This window comes from Mizuhopecten yessoensis, unplaced genomic scaffold, assembly GCF_002113885.1.
Source record: "Mizuhopecten yessoensis strain PY_sf001 unplaced genomic scaffold, ASM211388v2 scaffold437, whole genome shotgun sequence".
NCBI classification, from domain to species: Eukaryota; Metazoa; Mollusca; class Bivalvia; order Pectinida; family Pectinidae; genus Mizuhopecten; species Mizuhopecten yessoensis.
The window spans coordinates 41,696-64,983 of record NW_018403546.1 but is presented as its reverse complement, the minus strand read 5'-3'; the positions used below and the strand labels follow the sequence as shown (position 1 = coordinate 64,983).

At 37.0% G+C, this 23,288-nt stretch overlaps 1 protein-coding gene across 2 annotated transcripts in view; it reads right to left on the bottom strand.

Annotated features, from left to right (window-relative positions):
• The window catches only part of LOC110449269 (insulin-like growth factor-binding protein complex acid labile subunit), a 57,133-nt gene that overhangs the window by 9,370 nt on the left and 24,475 nt on the right, over positions 1-23,288 (bottom strand). The window contains exon 1 of one of the 2 annotated variants that reach the window (XM_021496036.1): positions 13,934-13,969. The exons of the other annotated variant lie outside the window; for it this stretch is intronic. The gene's annotated coding sequence lies outside the window, so the exon portion shown is untranslated. Of the gene's footprint in view, positions 1-13,933; positions 13,970-23,288 lie in introns of those variants that run through there. 2 annotated transcript variants of the gene reach the window in all.

Genomic DNA, 23,288 nt, shown 5'->3' with positions numbered 1-23,288 from the left:
CTCTTAAGTGAAAGTAATAAGTCGAAAATACGAAAATTGGATAGTGAAAAATATCATAAACGATGGTTTATTTTAAGTATAAATGTGTATAACTTCATGGCAACCGTGACGAGCTTAGTCATATATTTAGGAACGTGAACGCTTTCTACCCACGTTTATCTCCTGTGATGGTAAGGAACAGTTGGCACGCTCTTTGAAATGGACATCAGAACGAAGCTATCTATCTGCTTTGAAATGAACATCGCCATGCTATAGTAACGTGCACCATTGGATATAAGAACGCGTGATTAAAACCGGCGTGAATGTCGTAATTCTGTGCTCAGCAAAATGTTTTCATCTAATTCTGAGAGGAGGCGAAATGATTGAGTATAATATGATATGATTAGATGTTAACACCTGCTCGTGCGAATAACATTCCAGAACTATCGGGGTCGCTTCTAACTTTATTTCGAGAAATCTTTAACAAAGAATGTGCACATTTGTTTTCTTTTGCAATCAAAATTTTGATGAACCTGAGTAGTTTCAGAATATAATATATATATATATATACGTCTATTAGTCAGATTAAGCTTATAAAACAATGCGCATTGTCATAATAGATTAGGGTTGGTCAAGTGTAAGGTGATTCATAAATCACCCTACTACTCATTCTTCTTTTATTTATAGTATATACTTGGTTCTCAAAATTGTAAGTCCTTTTAGAAATCATTAGTCATTTCCCTTGATCCAACCTGTTTTGTTGTATATTCCCATATCGTACTAAAAGGATCCTTCACACATTGGTACATTGATATACTTAGCCCACATATCAAAAATGTCTGACAGCTTTTGATAGGTACCGTTATTGCTATCTATCTCCGAACAGTCTTTGATGAACAAATCTGTTGTCCGAATCAAACTTAATGCTAAAAAAACAAAGAGATAGCGTGAAAGCCACAGCTTTTGTTTTTTATTTGTTGATTATGTTGTTGTCGTTGTTTTTGTTGTTGTTGCAGGTAAACGGTATTAAATATTGTAAACAGATTCAACAAGAAAAAGCTTACAGGACAAGGAATAATAAAAACCTAAAGTAATGTGTCGGTACAAATGACGAGCATGAGTGAGTAAAGTATATCTAAAAAGCATTATCATAGGGAGGTATGTGTGAATATACAAGTGTCGTAACGAAATATTACACAACAATACATGGAGTGAAAACAAACACGCATGACTCATATATTGTATTCCCTAACATCAGAACTGCTATATTCCTTGTCCTAATATTTACACACTTCCCTCCTCTACCTCCTCTCCTTCCTCTACACTCTCCCATCCTCTACAGCCTCCCCTTCCTTTCATCCTCCCCTTCCTCTACACTCTCCCCTTCCAATACAGCCTCCCCTCCTCTACAGCCTCCCATTTCTCTACATCCACCCCTTCCTCTTCATCCTCCCCTCTTCCATAACCCCTTGCTCTACCCCATTCTCTTCACCGTCCCCTTCCTCTACACCCACCCCTCCTCTACATCCTCCCTTTCCTCTAAACCCACCCCTCCTCTACATCATCCACCTCCTCTAAACCCACCCCTCCTCTACATCCTCCCCTTCCTCTAAACCCTCCCCTCTACAATCTCCCCTTCCTCAACATCCTCTCCTTCCTCTACACCCTCCCCATCTCTACAACCCCCTTCCTCTAACCCCCCTTCTCTACATCCTCCCCTTCCTCTAATCCCTCCCCTTCTCTCAACCCCCTTCCTCTAACCCCCCTTCTCAACATCCTCCCCTTCCTCTGCACCCTGCACTCCTCTACATCCTCCCCGTCCTCTAAACCAACCCCTCCTCTACATCCTTTCCTTCCTCTTAACCCTCCCCTCTACAATCTCCCATTCCTCTACCCCTCCCCTTCCTTTTCACACCGGTCCTCTACACCCTCCCGTTCCTCTANTCCTCTACACCCTCCCCTTCCTCTACACCCACACATTCCTCTACACTCTCCCCTTCCTCTACACCATCCCCTTCCTCTACACCCTCCGCTCCTCTTCATCCTTCCCTCTTCTACACCCTCATTTCTACCATACACTCAAATCTATGACACCCTCTTGTCATCCCTCCTGTCTACTTCAACTCCCCCTTTATTGCACCTTCCCCCTACTTCGCCCCATCCATGTTATGTAGAATTTCTGATTACGAGTAGCACACAATGCGTGAAACTTACATATCATTGATCATGTCAAAGTTCGGAAATATTGATCATCCCATAAGTTCGCGTGCTTATGAATGTATGTTAACACAATATCTTGAGAACATGAGGTTATCAGGTCCTGCTGTCACATCGCCCATGTTTTATATATAAAAAACCAACTTTATTTATTTTACAACAGTTATGAAACAAGTTTTTAAATTTATATTAATCACTAATGTTGGCCCGGATGTTAGCGCTCGGGAGTCTTAATGTGGGAGGAAACCGGAGTACCCGGAGGAAACCCATGTGCCCGGCAGGTGACCACATACCTTCTCTATTTTTCTATTTTTGTTTAATATCAACTCTGTAGTCTAGCTGTCAAATATTTCTCCTTCATTCATTTCCAAATTGATTTACTTGAAAACGATTTCGATAGCCTTAAACAATCATTCTCAAAACACAAGACAAGGAACATCGGATGAATAAACTACGGATATGTTTTACTACAGTAAATTGTAATTCGTTTAAATCATCGAAATATATCAACCTACTCACAATCTACACGTGTACAAATTATATATTGTATTTACATTCAAATGGATTTAACAAAGTCCAGGTGGCCATCTATTGTCGGGTAATTAGCGTAAAGCTTCCGGTCCATAAAGACTGCTTACAATCGCTGCCAACTCGTCCCACCCAGTTCAGGGGGAGTGGCTGAACGCTAGGGCCAGTTCGTAGTTGAAGGGGGAACTATCTGTTTGTTTGCCAAGATTTGGAAATATGCTGAGATGTTACGATATCTGGCTCATTACAAGTACTTAACCTGTCTATAAACTCCTGAAATCTGGCTCATTATCGGTACTCTACCTGTCTTAAATTCGTGATATCTGGCCTATCATATGTACTTTACCTGTCTATAAACTCCTGATATCTGTCTCATCAAAGGTACTTAACCTGCCTATAAACTCCTGGTATCTGTCTCATCATAGGTAATTAACCTGTCTATAACTTCCAGATATCTGTCTCATCATATGTACGTTACCTGTCTATAAACTCCAGATATCTGGGTCACCATAGGTACTTTTCCTGTTTATAAACTTCTGATATCTCTCTCATCATAGGTACTTTACCTGTCAATAAACTCCTAATATCTGTCTCATCATAGGTACTTTACCTCAACTCCAGATATCTGGGTCGTCATAGGTACTTTACCTGTCTATAAACTCCTGATATCTGTCTCAACTCCAGATATCTGGGTCATCATAGGTACTTTACCGGTCTATAAACTCCTGATATCTCTCTCATCACGGGTACTTTACCTGTCTATAAACTCCTGATATCTGTCTCAACTCCAGATATCTGGGTCATCATAGGTACTATATCTGTCTATAAACTCCTGATATCTGTCTCAACTCCAGATATCTGGGTCATCATAGGTTCTTTACCTGTCTATAAACTCCTGATATCTGTCTAAAGAGCTATAGTCTACAGCGACGGATGTTTTATTAAGATTATGTTAGTAAGTATGAGTAATTCGCTTTGATTACAAACCCAGTTCCTCAGCATAGAGAATTTTACACTTGCCTATGCGATTGTGTAGGGAGTTTGCATGGAGTTTGTTAAACTGGGTATGAAAACCTGCAACACTATTACAGTGTAGCTACCATTGCCGCTCACCTGGTTTCTCGATTTTCGGGAGTGTACACGCAATGTTCGACTAAATGTGACAATCTCCACATTTTGTACGCAATCAAAATAATCATGTTTGCTATTTCTAACAATATTCCTTTTAACATTCCAAACAAAATTCCCTATGCTACATGTGTATTCATGATAAAATTTCCCTTGAATTTCTAATTGAATTCCTTAATAAAAGTTCAGTTTTATTATAAGATTGTCTTCGTTATTCCTAATTAACATTTGATCATCCGTATCTCATTCCCTTTGATGATCGGTTTTAAATAAGTGTTAACCTACTTGCAGTTTTACTGGTATTTAATTGTATATTCTCACTTTCATAAGACAAACATTCCCATGTTTAGTTAGTGTCGATAGACACGTCCAGCCAACAGGAGTCAACATGACCTTGGGATGTTCTGGTATACTTCGTGGAGTTGTAAAGGGAAAACACTTCAGTTATAATTGGTTATTTAAGCACTGTACGAGAGGTTCATGGCTGTTCCCAGACACCCTTCTGACAGAATCAGACGTACTTTATGCAATCGATGAACGTGCATTACACGTGTTACAGTGCAATGCACATGCATGTGTACTAATCCCTGAGAACAGTGGCAAGAGAAGACAGGTGGGTATGGTTACAGGGTGGACTGTTGTTATTGGATTTTACTCTCGATGTTCCCTTATGACGTTTTTATTGCACACATATGCTAAAACCATGCGGAAGTAATCTTACATCTTCATGTTGCATTGTACCAAGTTAAACCGTTTATCATCTACATCTACTTACACCAGCCCAATTAGTTTGAAACAAAGTTTGGCCCTCGAGCTTTTTTAAACCAACTCTCTCAGTGTTGAACACATCCAATTACGTTTACAGGTTCTGCATATTATATTATAATATTTTTCGCTATTTGTAAGGTTGTTCCGTTCATATAGGCTAATGAGTACCGGGCGCTTGTTCCATTCATACAGGATGGTGAGGCTCAGGGTACCCGGTACCTCATTGTTATTAGTTGGTACAGCTGGTGAGACAAAGAACACACGACACCTTTGTTGTTCACTGTTTACTAAACACTGTCGTTATTAACAATACCGAGTTGAAACCGTTCTCATGGAAACAGTTTCCCAGCCACAATTTCGACATTTAATATAAGAGTATACTTCATACGCTTGTTAGCGTTTTGGCTACGGTATCAATCCTATACATCAGGTGCTACATTTTGTACCAGGCACACGAACTCGATAAGTAACGGCTGTAGGCCTGTCTAATGTATACTGAGCATAGAGCATTATATACGTACATACCAATGATAATCACGTTGGCATCTCTTTGTCCACAAATCGTGATCAAAGACTCCGTAACGAATGTAGAAAAGATAAAACCATCGCTAATTTGTGTGATAAGCGTCTTTGTTACGCCAAATTTACGAGCTAGGCGATCTATTTCTATAGAAAATATATCGGCATGTTTTTCACGTGCAAAATGCAAAAGGCCATAGCTGTATCAGTTACGTCTAAAGACGGTAATTTGTACGAAGCTTGTACTTTATAATATTCCGTATCTCCTGTTTGTTATGTTTTGCCAGGGAAGGATACACGTTAAAGCGGTGCTGTACGGTTCTCCACCCAGTGACCCTATATTTAATAACTACGCCAACTGGTCTGTACATGCTGCCCTCCCATTGGACGACGTGATAGGATTTTGTTGAATTAAGTTTGTTTTGGTTAAGATAATTGTATCAGTGAAAATAAATGCTTCGGAATAAAGGAGATCGAGATAACGGTACAGACAGTGGGGTCAGTGGTTAGTATTGCTTAGATAAAGAACACTATGTAAACATGCACGTCGGGGGGAGGAACATGCTAATATAAACACGTGCGTACATATTGCATGTCACTGGTCCAAAATTAGATAAACAACTCAATAGAATCACTATGTGCATATTAGAGATATCCCCGAATAGCTTGACTCTTACGTTAAAAGTATACTTCGTTAACTTTGGTAGACGTTTTGGCCATTTGTTTCTGAAACTTCAACCTTCCCCAGCCCGGCCTACGATATGACCTCAGGGTTTCGCAAACTGAAAGCCTTCCCAAGGGATACTGAAAGACTTTTATCTAACTTATCAACTGTTAATTCAGAAAGCAGGCTCATATACAAAACATTACAGCATACTATATATTGCATTCCTCATAAAACAACAACTTTGGCAGATCAAGTCCATTACCCGGACCATTGTTACTGAATGAGATGTATAACTTGATGTTCGTAAACATTTCCACATACCCTAGAGACGAGCTAAACATCTACATCGTTTGGTCAATAAACAGATGGGAAGATTATAACTAAATTTCATTCAAATTAAATGGGAGGAGTTATTCTTTGAAATAAGATCAATTGAAATTTTGCTCGAAGGAAACGTTATATCTTTAAACCTTGGATGGCCAATAAAGTCACCGCAGATTTTTTCTCATAGGGTCATGTAGATATAATAACTCTTGGCTATGAATAAAACGAATACATAGACAAATTATGTGAAGATTGTGGAAACATTGCCTCGTAAATAAAGGCAATCGGCAGTAAAGATAAATCATACGAAATCAGAAGAAATCTACAAAATATAAGGTATAATCCTGGACGATGAAAAGTAGATTGTACAGTATTTGCTGTTTCCTGAGAGTACAACAGATGTGTAGTACCTGGACAAAAAATGTTGGCAACTCTGTCAGGATTCCAGGGCCCAGAACTAGTTGTTGAAGCTATAAAATGTCTGTTCGGACTAAACAGGAAACCAGAACGCGGTGTGCGTGATGTCTCGTGGGGTAAACAAATTACATTACGGAAATCCTATAGGAGTATCTAATGAGATTTTATAGTATTTTTTCCTGTAAAGGTTTACATAATGTTCATTAAAGGGTGATCCGTGCCACTTTCAAGTATTTAGTTAGCAACTTAAAGTGTAAACTTTGGCGATCATAATCCCGGTTTTATGAGATGATGTACCTTGTCTAGTTATATACGCCTGCCACTATATTTAAACGATAAGGTTTAAGAAGGCTAGGTTTATTGTGGCAGAGATTGGGAATAGGACTCCGACATTTGATGTATCGTCTCCTCTCGGTCGATGAAAGGATCGTAAATCAGCTGTCCTCTATGTGTTCATCTCCTCTCGGATTACCATGCGTGACGGGACCAAGGCCGATACTGAGGATTTCCTGGACAACGTCACCACATGTTCCAGATATGTAGTGGGCCTTTATAGGCACGCGGACATGTCATCCTCTATAACTTCAAAATGTTAACAAAGAATAAATGTCGACAGTGTACCACACGATGAATATATATGTCAGTTTCAATTATAAAGGTAAGAAGACTGATGTCTCCTGCTAAACTGCAGTAGAGGTTATAATACTGATGTCTCCTGCTAAACTTCAGAAGAGGTTATAAGACTGATGTCTCCTGCTAAACTTCAGAAGAGGTTATAAGACTGATGTCTCCTGCTAAACTTCAGTAAAATATAAAAGAATGATGTTTTCCCTACCCTTCACTAGGAGGAGAGAGGACCTATGTTTTCCCTAACCTTCACTAGGAGGAGAGAGGATCGATGATCATCCTAACCTTCACTAGGAGGAGAGAGGATCGATGTTTACCATAACCTTCACTAGGAGGAGAGAGGACTGATGCTTATCCTAACCTTCACTAGGTGGAGAGACGACTGATGCTTATCCTAACCTTCACTAGGAGGAGAGAGGATCGATGTTTACCATAACCTTCACTAGGAGGAGAGAGGGCTGATGCTTATCCTAACCTTCACTAGGTGGATAGACGACTGATGCTTATCCTAACCTTTAGAAGGAGGAGAGAGGACCTATGTTTATCCTAACCTTCACTAGGAGGAGAGACGACCTATGTTTATCCTAACCTTCACTAGGAGGAGAGAGGATCGATGATCATCCTAACCGCCACTAGGAGGAGAGAGGACCTATGTTTATCCTAACCTTCACTAGGAGGAGAGAGGACCTATGTTTATCCTAACCTTCACTAGGAGGAGAGAGGATCGATGATCATCCTAACCTTAACTAGAAGGATAGAGGACCGATGCTTGTCCTAACCTTAACTAGAAGGATAGAGGACCGATGTTTGTCCTAACCTTCACTAGAAGGATAGAGGACCGATGCTTGTCCTAACCTTAACTAGAAGGACAGAGGACCTATGTTTGCCCTAACCTTCCCTAGAAGGATAAAGGACCGATGCTTGTCCTAACTTTAACTAGAAGGATAGAGGATCGATGTTTGTCCTAACCTTAACTAGTAGGATAGAGGACCGATGTTTGTCCTAACCTTAACTAGAAGGATAGAGGACTGATGTTTGTCCTAATCTTAACTAGAAGGATAGAGGACCGATGTTTGTCCTAACCTTAACTAGAAGGATAGAGGACTGATGTTTGTGCTACTTTCAGTAGAAGGGTAAAGGACCAATGGTTCCCAACAACTTTCCGTAGGAAGTTATATGATCGATGTTTGCCACAGTAGCAGAAGGTTAGGATTACTTTTCTTTGTTTAATTCGTTCGTACCTACAACTGCGACCAGATTCGTCATTTATTCCAAATTAGAAAAATATTAAAATGTGATTCTTGCAATATGATATTCCTATTTCTATAAAAATCATGGAATAAATAAACATGTATATACTGCTATACCCAGACAGCCCTGTCTATCAGCATCGCGACACGACACGTATCCAGTCAATATCATAGAGTTACAGTTATCTCTGATTAATACCTGTCAACATCCTCCAGTATCAAATACCATTGCATAGTACATCTTTAACTCTAGAGGTGGTCCAATGTATGTAACAGGCGTTCTCCCAGAGTTAATTTAAATTAAATTCTAGGGGAGCGTAATTCCCTCCGCGTACAATATATCACATGAAACTAAGAAGCTGACATTAAGCCTATGTTTCCCAAACTGACATCTTTGTATAATATAAGTACATATTCTTGTTCTTGACTATTTTAAGGATGTCCGCGTCACATTTGTCCTCCTTTCCTGTATCTTAATACGCCTATCACTTGCAGAACTAGTTTTTACGCGGAGTGATTTTTATCGCGCGTTTGACGTGGCTGTGTGTAAGTGGTCGACTAAGATTATCTGTGATAGTCTGTGATAGTCTGAGGAGATTACGTGAAGACAACTTGGCAGTGATGACAGCCGCAATCCGTATCCTTGCCGTACAGCAAACTTATGGTACATACCTGTTGCATTTGTATCAGAACGCTTGTACCACATACTGCAACTTGACCAGAAATGAAAGCTTCCCGAAGGGTAAATCGACCCAAAGCTTATTGAAGAAAGAAGATCGGATGCATCATTTATTGTTGTACATATCTTTTGTTAGGAAGTGGTGAGTTCAATTTGAATTTATCAACAGATCAGCGAGTCGTAAGTTTGTGAAATATGATTTTGGTCGATAGTTTTGCCCTATATTCAAGTATGTTTTTCTTGCAGATATTGTACATCACATCAATTTGGAGTTAGGGACAAATATACACTAGGTACTAAAACTACAGTAAAAGTTTGCTTTGTTTAATATTGTGTGGTGAATATATTTAATACTTCAGAGTTATGTTTTTTTCAATGTATATCATTTGTTAAGATCGTGCCTCGATTACCAGAATGTTATGAACACTTCAGAGATACAAACGAATCCCTCCTCAAACAAGTGGATAGATAAGAACCATACGGACAAATTACACGTAACAAATTAAGACCCAAGCTCAGGTTACACTGAATATTATTTAGTTGTTACACGTTTAGAGTAAGTTTGATGATTGAGGGACTTTTCGTAGGTTTTAACAGCAAATTGTTTCTATGCCATTATACAGGTACCAAAAGTGGACATCAGCAGTACTATCACGTAGCCAATCCAAACGTCGAGAATTGTAAATGATGATTGCAAAATAAAGTACTCGTCAACTGGTTTTAAAAACTGAATCAGCTTTTACACAGGAGAAAACAGAAAAGCATGTCTGTAGCTTCTGGTTTGTGCCTTGGTTACTAGTAAATATCGAGATTCTATACCAGACTGTGAGATGCACCGCAACAGAACATGTACTGTACTGGTAAGGAGGTGTTGATTGTGTTTTAACATCGTCATATAGAAGAAGTGGTTGACAGCTGCTCTTTCATGCTGAACAGCATAAAATAATTACAGCATGTTTTATATAGTGTCGCAGTACATTTTAATGGAGATCCGAGTCCAATGTGTCGAGTGCTAAACACGCAAACACGTGTAAGCGATACTCTGTAAAACGCCAACAGAAGTATCTATCAGCTGTGTGCCATTTGATTGCTATTAAATTACATAAAATAAAAATTAAATTAAAAAATAAGGTTTTATTTACAAATGAATGACTTTTCATAATTTGTGTTGACATAGATAGCGAAGTGTACAGCGACCCGGTGTTCAGAAGCTAGTGTGATGAATACCGTTTTAATGTCTGTGGAAAGCTAATATTAGTGTTATCTTGATAAGACGTTGAAAGGTTTAGGATACTACCGTCCAGGTTTCCGGTTTGTTTCGTGTCTAGCTTGATGTTGCCAAAGCTCACTTACATAGCTTGCGCTGTTGGTATATAGATTTTGCAATTTATTTAGGTAAAACTTGCCTTCGAAAACGACAGGCATAAAATGTCCAGTTATATCATTTGTATCAATCTTGTTCATTTCTATTACCAGGCCTTTCTTTCATCCAATTTAATGAAAACTCATCTTGTAAAATCTGTTTTTATCAAGAGAACTCCCAGTTTTATAGAAGTCAATGGTTTATACATGAGACTAAACGGCCGCCCATTACCAGGGGTTACATAAGTCTGTGTAATATTATATCGATATTTTATACGATAACAAATAAAAGAGCTAATAGTGAAACACCTGCAATATGTACACTTCAATCACGCACCATCGATAAGGCGCCCGGTAAAAACCCAATCGGGCCTCTCTAGGACCGTAGGTGGTCGCCGGGTGCCACAATATTTTGGTACTTTTTGGTAAAAGATGCAGACTTTTTCTATATTATCAGTGGTAAGTGTGTTAAGAAAGAAGTTCGCTACCATATGTTTCTCACTATTTCTTTTTTATCCGGAAAACCCCGAGTTGAGACAAATGTTAAGAAGGACATGAGAACTCATTTTCATGTAAAGCATACTTTTAAAAACCTACACCATTACATTGATTTTAACCTTAAATAATAAATTGGTATCTTTCGTTGGAAAAAAATACGTCACAAAAAAAGATGGTATAATAATAAACGACTCCTTCATGCACAGAGGTGTAGGATAGGGAAATTTGACAGAGAAACAGATTCAACATTATCACCATAACAATTGCAACGGAGTCACGTATGCAAATTATTTATTTGGTCCACAGCCTCAAGATAACAAATTCAATCGTAACAGTTGTCGCTAGCCTAAATGTCTATTTCCGGTGCCAATGTTTCCTTACTTTTTTGCTTTGTTTTTCCTTTCCTTTTGGTATTTCTTGTGATTCTGTTTTATCATATCCCTATGAAGTTAATGCAGTGAGTTTCCCCGTCCAATAAAAGGTTCAAGTAGGTAATGTGTGTCGTGTAACTGTCATATCATTGTAATAAAACTCGCGGGTTGTGATTGGTCGAGATACAAACATTGTGATTTGAGCAGATACAAACATAAACAATCGTGACTGTGACTATAGGAGATACGAAAAAAAGAATGTTGTAATTTGGGGGAGAAACAAAAACGTCAATGACATTTTTCATTGTCATAGATTTTTCGATGTTTGAAAATTGTGATATTTTTTGTCATATTTGAGCAATTTCATGACAACATTATAAAACAAGTCCTTGGATGAGTTTCGATTTCATATGAGTCTGATAAAACCCGACTCCAATTTATATTTCAGATCATAGAAGGCTTGCAAAAGATGATCTAGTAACATGAAACTGTGTCATACGTTACAAACAAGCTGTGTATCCCCGAAACACACACACGCACGCACACATCCCCTCACACAAGTTTTCCACACATATTCACCAATCCTTCACACACTCACATCTCCAACACATCCCTCACTCATCCTCCACATCAGGCAGCTGCTGCAACCTAATGCAATTCAATCATAGCCACTTAGAGTGTCCTTAAAGTACAACCAACAAATCATAGCGACCCCGCATATAGAATAATTAATCTTAAGTAATGCACGTGCATCAATATGTACAGGGCACTTCATTGCACATACATTTATCAGAAGGTGTAAATGCCCTTGGTAATCTTGTTTTGCATAAGACTACACGAACAATAATGGAATTACACTGTCATTTCACGCATTTTCAATGGAATATTTATCATCTGTGTCAGAACTTGTGAAGAGCGCACGTGTTTTAAATAAATCAATTTTAGGAAGTTATATCCGAATAACACCGTATGGTTCATAGGAAAGCATGTATATAGCCGACATTTTGGTACATTTACATAATACAATTCAGTATAGTGAACTATGAACTGTATTTGAGCTATCATAAAAATTAGGCATCGTTCCGTTCCTTTTCCGTGTCACACAAAAATGTTTTTGTAACAACCAGTGGCATGCGCGTTTCTGTGAGTGACATTCTCATGTTACCGAACATATTACGAGCTTCACCGCTTAATAACATTATGTGCATGTACAATGACTGTGGATTACATCTATTATACTGTATGTGCTAATTGAATCAAGTCAACATGTATGTCTGGGTACAGTGCACGTGCTCCGCGCGCGCTATTCCTGTCACAAAAGAAACTTAGATATTGAGGACAAAGCCAACTTTACAGACAGACGGAGGTGCACTGTTAACCAAGCATGGTTCACTTTACAGCAACGATTTCATCAGCGTATTGTGTTTCAAATGTGTACAAATTTGCGACTGAATATATAACTATTGTGAATAAAAGTGGTAAAATCAATATTTTAATTGCATGGAATGATAATTTTAGAAGTTAAGTTAAGAAGACAGGAGTTTGTAGAAACCAACTAGGATCATGAAGCCACTGTCTGATGTCATACATACATCAGACAGTCATACTGACACTTGGACACACGCGAACAAGGGACACAACTCAAACTCTCTTTATTAACGACAAGTGTAATGGTGTATATGTTTGTACATTGTCATTAACAAACGGGCACATTGTTTTACTGATTGCCAAACATCTGAAATCTGATGGTCGTTTTTTTTTCTTGATCATGACACTCCTGAGGAAAATCTTTGACCGACTATATCGTACCGTGCTTTCTTTATCTAGGTCATCTTATGAAACTGTATTTAATATCTGTGATAGGTTTATCATACAGATACATAAACATAACGATGATGTATACAAACTAGCGTAAGTAACCTCAGTGCAGATTTCTCCACTTACACAACCTTTGGCTTCCGACAACAATCACCCAGCGCACTTGTTACTTCTCACAACTAAGCCAAGGTCGACACAAAATCTCCAAATCGATGCCTCAAGGAAGCCATTACAATAATAAGTCGTCTAGTAAAAGCTCGTAAAATATGAGAAATAACAAGTAAAACTGTTTCAAATATCGTGTTGATCATAAAATGTTTCCAATTTACTATCAATTTCGCACATTGGATTAATTATCTTAATTGAAGTGTTGGCAGTATGTCAGCGTAAAAACCGTCAGAATACAGCCGTAAGTTAGCAGATTTAGATGCATTACACAACCATTATAAAACAATATACACGTTACGCGCGGGTATAATATTGAGGTCTCGCGGACTACTGATACAGGGCAATCAACAAAATATAGGTCAAAGCCGAGCATCCTAACCGAAACCAAATTACATTTCTGTTCTCAAGGTACAAGTATCGTCATTATAACATAAACTACAAACATTGCAACATGAAATATATACCATACACAGACTGAACAAACGACTCGCCAATATACTTTGACGAATAACACAAGTCTCGCATTTTCTAAGTTTTAGTAGCCCACAAACATTGACTACTGAACGGACATCATACATGTTTGTAGGGAACAGAACTTATTTGATAAACTTACTTTGATGCGATCTGCCGCTGTCACGGAAGAGCTTTGCGCCCGTTAAGAAGTAGCAGTTTCCTGAGAACAAAGGGGAGGAAGAGTTCGACAACCTATAACCTTCATGGTACGGTTACTCATGACCAACGTCACAACTACATGTATGCACTTATCTATGTTCCTTTTGATGTATTATATAAAATGACGGGATATATGATATTATCCTGTGTATCTAGTCAAAGGTCAATAGATGTTTGACATTGATAAGAAAATGTTAAAATGCCACTGGGTACGTATTCTCTACAGAGTGTCGGCAGTCCCAACGATACTTTTATGGGAATTTTCTTTTCCTTAAACAATGCCATGTTTTTCACTCGGAACCTCTGAATTTTGTTAACATGATTTTATACAATTGTCCAAATTATATTTTTGTTATGTAGATCATGAAAACAGTTCTATTGAGAGAATGATTGTACAATGAATTGTGCACTATTGCAGTTTCTTTGTATATTTGTTGTTTTGTTAATTGCCTTCAAGTTACTATGTAACTATAAATGAGCAATAACATTTTTGAATTGAATTGAATATAAAGACAGTGTGTTTGGTACTTAAAAGAATAAACCGAAAGTAACAAGGCAGACATTTGTTTTCACAGTAAGCTTAGAAAATACAGCTAAAGAATACCATTCCTTGTCAAAAGAACATTGCAAGGTGCTTCCATGGGAACATTCCATGGTGCTTTCTTTTATAGCTAAACTTCCGCTATTTCAACAGTCCTTTCTAATCACAAATGACGCTATTGTTATCTAAAATAAACACTTGTCTAACATAGTACAATTTCTACCGAGCCTATGGAAGAAACACTTTCGGCTCAATGGGTTATCGACAATAAGTCTATTATAACAATTTGTATTTCAGGCTTACAGAAACAATCTCTTTTTACACTTGTTCTCTTTTATTTTGACAAAATACGTCATTCCCTCGTCACTTCCTATCTAAATGTTGACAATTTTGTCGTTTTCCTCCCAAAAATGAGAATATTTAATAGGATGCGTTTTGTTAAATTCACAGAAACAACCGTTATACGTGCAAATCATTTAGAAAAAAGAAAATACGTGATTTATTAGTCTTTTCTTTTAGTGACATATATAATATGTTTACTAGTTAATTTAACAATGTATTATAAATATTGGTATATAAGTTTTACGACATCGAATACGATTATCTATACAAAGGGTAGACTATGTTGCCCTACATAGACTATGTTTATTTCTTTATGAAACATTTCAATTTGTTTCGCTTCCGTAACGTCTGATCGAACAGATATATCTGGTTACAAAATACACTGCTTCAAAAGACTGCACAACCTAATTCCCGACATAACTTGTTATACGCAATACATGTTTAATACCAATTTGATTCTGATGTATATGTATGCAGTAGTTTAATGGGGATGTGTTCTTATTAGATACAATGTAAATGCAAGTGTGTAAATAGGTTTATCTTCTCCACAAAAGTACATTTGATATTTGTGCTGCATCTCGTTTTCTATGTGACAAATTATTAATTAAAACAGTACGTGAAAACAGCATGTAGATGCACGTGCAAAAGTACGCCAAACCCAACGGATGCAGCTGTACTGTGGGTCGACCAGGGCCGTGTCACTGTTTGACACATATTCCAACGAAACAAAAAATGACAAGCGTTTATTTATATGAACAATGACAACTATCTTTGTGGTTAAGGGGACTAAAGTGTCTACGAGAGGGATCACATGTCCACTTCAATGCATCCTTCCGCGCCAATATAATCACAACCTCCGGTAATTAGGGCAATTTTGAGAGGAGTATATAGTTGTCAAGGGGAAATGGCGAAACGCTTTTTTTCCTTTTCGATCTGGAAGAAGGCAAATATGGACATACACAGACGCAATATGTAACTCTTCCCTCACTACAGATGGTACTGTATCGGTCTGAATGTATAAAGAACAATGCGATCTTGGGGGTAGGTCAAGGTAATGTATATGTTGAAATCTGGTACCTACTGGACAAATATCAAGAACCTTGGACTTTCGGTTTTAATTAAAGGTTGTTCACAACAAAATTGACGGACGGACGGACGGACATCGGACGCTGCATCATACTATTAGCTCACAAGCACTTCTTGCTAGATAAGTTAAAAAGGTCGTCGAGTAGATATTTCGTCAGTATAACGCATTTATTTCGTGTACCTATGTCTGACCGAAGCTATTCACGTGTCAATGAACTGCATAATTTTCGTATAAACGCAACGTCGTGTCGAGTCATTACTTCATATCTACGCAGTTTACAACTATAAAATGTATCCTTTATTTCGCAAGATTTGAATATTCAGGAGTTAATTTCCACTTTTCATATGAATATTCATGATGTTTATTGTGGGTAGGAGTTTTACGGCGACGTACCTACTGTACTGTAAAAAGACAATAGTGGTTCTCACGCTCAAAATTCAATCAATTTATCTATGAAAACGATTTCTGGTGCCGAAGTGCTTTTCTGAATTTAATCGAGACAATTTGAACGAGCCTTCAAACGGAACTGTAACAAAACCGTACTTAATACGGGTTATCCCAGGCGTGCCAAAATTACACTCAATTTTTACAGTCAGTCTACCATGCAGCGATTGTGTGTAGGTCAAATTTCGAAAAGTGTGTTGTGTCAAGGTCACAGGAATTAGAAGACATTTCTTATTTCCCTTTCTACTGTAAATATCACATATTTACATAAAAAAAGTAAATTTCCAATCTCTCCAATTAAGAACAATATCAAAAACTGCATGTATTTAATTATGTAGTGTGGGTTAGTAAAAATTTGAAATTATGTATTACCCTTGCTTTCGCCTTTATTTATTACTCTTATTACAGTGTGTAGTAGTTAGTAAGATTCTTGAATTTATATATAACTTTGATAACATGGTGAGGGTTAGTAACGATTTTGACTTGATAAATGACTCTAGCTTATATGGTGTGAATTAGTAAGGATTTTGATTATATATATGACTCTAGCTATATGGTGTGGATTAGTAAGGATTTTGACTATAAACATGTATTACCAACTATATGGTGAGGGTTAGCAAGGATTTTGATTATATATGTTACTCTAGCTATATGGTGTGGATTAGTAAGGATTTTGACTATATACACATATTACCAACTATATGGTGAGGGTTAGCAAGGATTTTGATTATATATGTTACTCAAGCTATATGGTGTGGGCTAGTTAGGATTTTGACTATATACATATATTACCAACTATATGGTGAGGGTTAGCAAGGATTTTGATTATACATGTTACTCTAGCTATATAGTGTGGATTAGTAAGGATTTTGACTATACATATTACCAACTATATGGTGAGGGTTAGCAAGGATTTTTGATTATATATGTTACTCTAGCTATTTGGTGTGGGCTAGTTAGGAGGTTGACTATATACATATATTACCAACTATATGGTGAGGGTTAGCAAGGATTTTGATTATACATGTTACTCTAGCTATATGGTGTGGGCTAGTAAGGATTTTGACAATACATATTACCAACTATAAGGTGAGGGTTAGCAAGGATTTTGATTATATATGTTACTCTAGCTATATGGTGTGGATTAATAAGGATTTTGATTATATATGTTACTCTAGCTATATGGTGTGGGTAAGAAAGGATTTTGACTATACATATTACCAACTATATGTTGAGGGTTAGCAAGAATTTTGATTATATATGTTACTCTAGCTATATGGTGTGGATTAGTAAGGATTTTGATTATATATATGACTCTAGCTATATGGTGTGGATTAGTAAGGATTTTGATTATATATATGACTCTAGCTATATGGTGTGGATTAGTAAGGATTTTGATTATATATATGACTCTAGCTATATGGTGTGGATTAGTAAGGATTTTGACTATATACATATATTACCAACTATATGGTGAGGGTTAGCAAGGATTTTTGATTATATATGTTACTCTAGCTATATGGTGTGGGCTAGTAAGGATTTTGACAATACATATTACCAACTATAAGGTGAGGGTTAGCAAGGATTTTGATTATACATGTTACTCTAGCTATATGGTGTGGGCTAGTAAGGATTTTGACAATACATATTACCAACTATAAGGTGAGGGTTAGCAAGGATTTTGATTATATATGTTACTCTAGCTATATAGTGGGGATTAGTAAGGATTTTGACTATACATATTACCAACTATATGGTGAGGGTTAGCAAGGATTTTTGATTATATATGTTACTCTAGCTATATAGTGGGGATTAGTAAGGATTTTGACTATACATATTACCAACTATATGTTGAGGGTTAGCAAGAATTTTGATTATATATGTTTCTCTAGCTATATGGTGTGGATTAATAAGGATTTTAATTTTATATATTACATGTACCATCTATATGGTGTGGGTTAGTAAGGATTTTGACTGTATACATTACTAACTAGATGGTGTGGGTTAGTAAGTATTTTGACTTTATAAATTACTAACTAGATGATGTGGGTTTGTAAGGATTTTGACTTTATAAATTACTAACTAGATGATGTGGGTTTGTAAGGATTTTGACTTTATAAATTACTAGCTAGATGGTGTGAGTTTGTAAGGATTTTGACTTTATAAATTACTAACTAGATGGTGTGTAAGAATTGTGGACGTGCTAGGGAAGTCACGCCCTATGTATCACACAGCCACTCATCAGAGGTGATAACGACCTGGGCTGTAGGTCACATACATATAACGTTTCTACATCAATGTCATAAGCAGCTATGCATGTATTATCTAGAGTAGGGACGCGCTGTCAATATGATACAGTAGACCAGACACAGATCTGTTACATATGTCGAAAGTACTGTAAAACACAATAAAGAAACTGGCGGTTTTCATACATGTAAATAGTTTATTGTTAAATAAGTAGTAACTCTACACTGTTTATTGTTAAATAAGTAGTAACTCTACACTGTTTATTTGTTAAATAAGTAGTAACTCTACACTGTTTATTTGCTGAACAAATGCTAATGTCTGTATGAATAAGGTATATTTGTTACTAATTATAATTGGTTGTGGCAACTCTAAAAGGTTTGTTTGTTAAAAACTGTCTTTGGCTGTGGTAACTTTTCAAGTTTTATTTATTAAATTATTGTCTTTGGCTGTTGTAACTGTATAAGATATATTTATTTAACTATTGTCATCGGCTGAAGTAACTCCATTTGTATATAAGATTTATTTATTAAACTATTGTCATCGGCTAAATTAACTATATAAGACTTATTTGTTGAATAACTGTATGTGGCTGTAGTACATTTAACTATATAGGATTTGTTTTTAATAAAAAAAACGTCATCGGCAGAAGTAACTATATTAGATTGATTTATTAAACTATTGTCATCGGCTGAAGTAACTATATAAGATTTATTTAGTTAAGATAAATGATATTGGCTTTAGTAACTATATAAGACTTATTTGTTGAATAACTGTATGCGGCTGTAGTACATTTAACTATATAGGATTTGTTTTTAATAAAAAAAAAAAAACGTCATCGGCTTTGGTTACTATATAAGATATGTTTATTTAAAACCTATATTTGCGGTGGTACATGTAACTTGTAAAGGTTTATTAGTTAAATACTTGTCTTTGGTTGTAATAACTGTAGAAGTTTTATTTGTTTAATAATTTTCTGTGGATTTGATAACTATATATAAGATTAAGATTACAGGTAGATACAGTAACGGTTTTGGCTGTAGTAGAATTATTAGTATTTTTTATAAAATATATGCTATTGCGTTTTCCGCAAGGTTTCTGTGAAATGGAGTGCGTTTTAGTATTACTTACTTGAAGTAAGGTCTTGTTGGTTCAAAAGCGTAATTTAACAGTTCCGTCAGATCAGATAAATTCATGTTGGAATCACCTGGTCGCACACATACAAAATTTAATCAACGTCATGTTATGTTTCTTTGAGTTGAGGATGAAGGGGTGCTATTTTTATAAACCCTTTTTACCGATAAAATGTCTTTACAAATATTGTTTTCGTCAACCTTTATGAACATACAACATATATAACATTACAAAAGAAAGAAGGACTGACTATGTCATGAAACTGACATACCACCCCAGACTGCTTCTATTACAGGTATACAGGACAGGTATATTTGTACAGTGCATTGCATTGACTTAATTAGTGTCAAACTATACCCGTTGGTTGAACGTTTGGTCCTCACGTGGGTGGTCAGTTGTACCGTATATAGGCAATGTCACGGAGAAAATGCCCCCTGGTCTTGTTTCCACGGGTAAATAATCACGTTCATTTCTCTAATTAAAGAATTTTAATTCTCAACGTCATACATGTGTTGTGTCGACTTCCCTGGGAGATTGTTATTATAACGTGTATTAAAAAGGAATTAAAACAAATCTAATTTATAAATAGGACTATTTCCATTGTCAAGAGATGTCAAAAATGCTTAATACCATCAAACGAGTTGTGCCCTGGTCGGAGCGTGCACTGTAAGTCCTGGGTAGATTAGTGTATAAAACATGTAATTGGATTAGAGTTCAAAAACACTCTATAAAGTAGTTGATTGTATATATCAGGCTGTCAAAACTTCAATCAAGATGCATGTCAAAAGGTCACCTTTGTCATAAAAGAGCAAAAGCTTTTGCCCACAGCAGACGCATAGACTGATTAATTCCCCAAGGGTCTGTGAATAGTCCTTTCAACGTAAGGGAGGGATTGACGGTTGTGTATTGTACTTGAAAGGGGACACATACGATTCTCCTCGGCGTGAGCTTGTTCCGTCACAGTGACAATCTATAGATGGCAAATTGATCTTCTCTTCTCACTGATAATAAGCAGTCTGTCATATACTAATTGCCAGTACGAACCCGGTACAAACAACCATCCGGAACTTTTTCTTCTATTCTATTCTATTGGTTATATATTGTACATATAAAAGTGAATTAAATCCAATTATTGTCGAGAACCTGCTGAGATTTCTATCTCATAAACGGCCTCGTTTCAAAAAAAGACTTGTCAGATTATCACATTTTTTCAAGACTTTGTTTCTTAATTTCTAACATAGAAAATCTTTTTTGTTAACTACATCATCATCTGTCGCCGTTTTAATAGTATAATAAGAAAAAAACCTGGACGATAACGTGAAGTGTTGGCGTTAAGCTGATAGCATATACCCGATCCGACACACTCGTCATTCTCTGTAGCGGACAGGTATGTTACCCTGTATCCCTGTGTACTTACGTCATGTCCAGAGACAACATCACTGACAAAAGTAGTACGTAATATGTCTCTGTTCAATTGGTCATCAGAAATAGACATTGAGACATTTTGTAGGTTGGTCGAGCGAGTAGGAGAAACAAGTACCCGACCTATTGTCAGGTAGACCGATAGAATCAATATAGCCGGCCAGTGTCATTTATCGCTCTGTGTGAGGCAATTAACCCCATTTCACACGCAGACAACCGGGTCAGGAAATGATGTCTCGGGTTTAAGCCCTGACGCCATTTTATTTGTGCAATTACCGTTTTCTATGTGTCGGCATGATCCGAAGGTTGCGGGAAGCACGAAGGCGATTCAATAGTTCGGCATTATCAATGCTGTCTGATTTTAATATAGACAAAGGGAAAATATAACTTTATCTCTGACAATGCAGAGGATATGCCATTAAAGTAGAAAACTTCATTTCAACTTCAAGTTTAAGGAATGAATAACACTAGGTAAATCTGAGCCAGCACTGTTCATGATTCTAAGTTGAGGGCGAGATGCGACACTTTCATAAAGGGCAAGGACGCTCCATATCGCCGATTTGAGGACGCAGCAACTGCCTATGATTTCACAAGTGGAGCTTACTAAATCGACTCGAGCAACATATATATTCAAAATAGTATTAGAGATATCCTTAATGTTAAATCGGGCAATAAATAACCAACCTCCTTTTCAAATGAATACTCTTTTCACACATGCGACATAAATATAAATGCCTGTACATTGTACGTACACATGACAACGAGTTTTCTATGAACCGGCTTCTTTCAGGACGTTTGGGTGGCACTCCCCGATTCCAATACCACCAAAATTCGTCTTGGCAAACAACACCTCACCTGATGCAAGCTAATTAAACAAACCATACAGTAAATACAATCTTGTAACAAAATAATGTAAAACAAATACTGGAACACAATTTGGCAAAGACGATATCTACATCAGGGCTTGGATTAAATGCATCCTTTCATGCGGAATGTATCCGCTCCTAATGATCCTGGCGTATGTTACCCAACCAGCCAGGGGCGGGGAGCGGACACGGGACAGATATTTAAAGTTTTGGAGAATGAACAAAGGAAAACAATGGCCTGTTGATGCGTTTTGATGAACATCCCACTTTGCTAAATAAAACAGTGAAATTTGAGCTACAGGACAGATCTCGATTCCGGTCAATTTACTGCTAAAACATCTAAGCCTTCGTTAACTTATTGTGTACATGCCCATTAAAATGTCCTAATTTGAGTGAATACTACACGTCAATTCCTTAGTGATGGCAAGAGTGGTATCTTGATGTGCAATGCAGTGTTTTAAGCTGTCGACGGAGAAAAAAAAAACTTCCTTAGGAGATGTTTTAAGGGGCAATACAGGGGCGTATTAAAAGGAAACCTGAGACATTAGAGAACTTGAGGTTTACTGGCGATCATTATCGCCTGTAGTAATATGACATGGAGTGGGCTACCTCTCTATGTATCACACGAAGCATCTCAAATACACGGCGAATTTACCATACAGCATGTCCACTAGAAGATAGCAATAACCAGCCATTAGTTTGTCTAACATCATTTGGCATGGAAGTGATATCCGTTGTATAGTTTGTTAAGGAGTTCAGTACGAATCTTGTCACTGGCCCCTTATATTTACGTAGGATATCATGCACAAACAAAACAACGAATATGTCTTATCAAGGACAGAAGGTAATTTGAAATATAACAGAAACGCAAACTTCGATTTCAATTTAGTGACCACCACATAATCATTTCGATTGGGAATTTTGGGAGAACACATGGCTGGAATGGACCAAAGAATTAACAGTATTCTATAACGAGAATTTGAATGCAAAACATTTCGTTGACCTTATCGACATACTAACTTGTATTTGTGTGATTAGTTTCAGCATTTATTTCATTTGTTAAGAAATCGTGCAAAACTTAATTTGTCTTTGCGAAACAATTGACGCACTCTACAGCACAAACCTTTAAAACCCAGCTTGGCAGAAAGCATGAGGGAAGTCGATAAACAAAGCACGCGATATCGATGAATGAATTCATTAGGATGGAAATGATGCG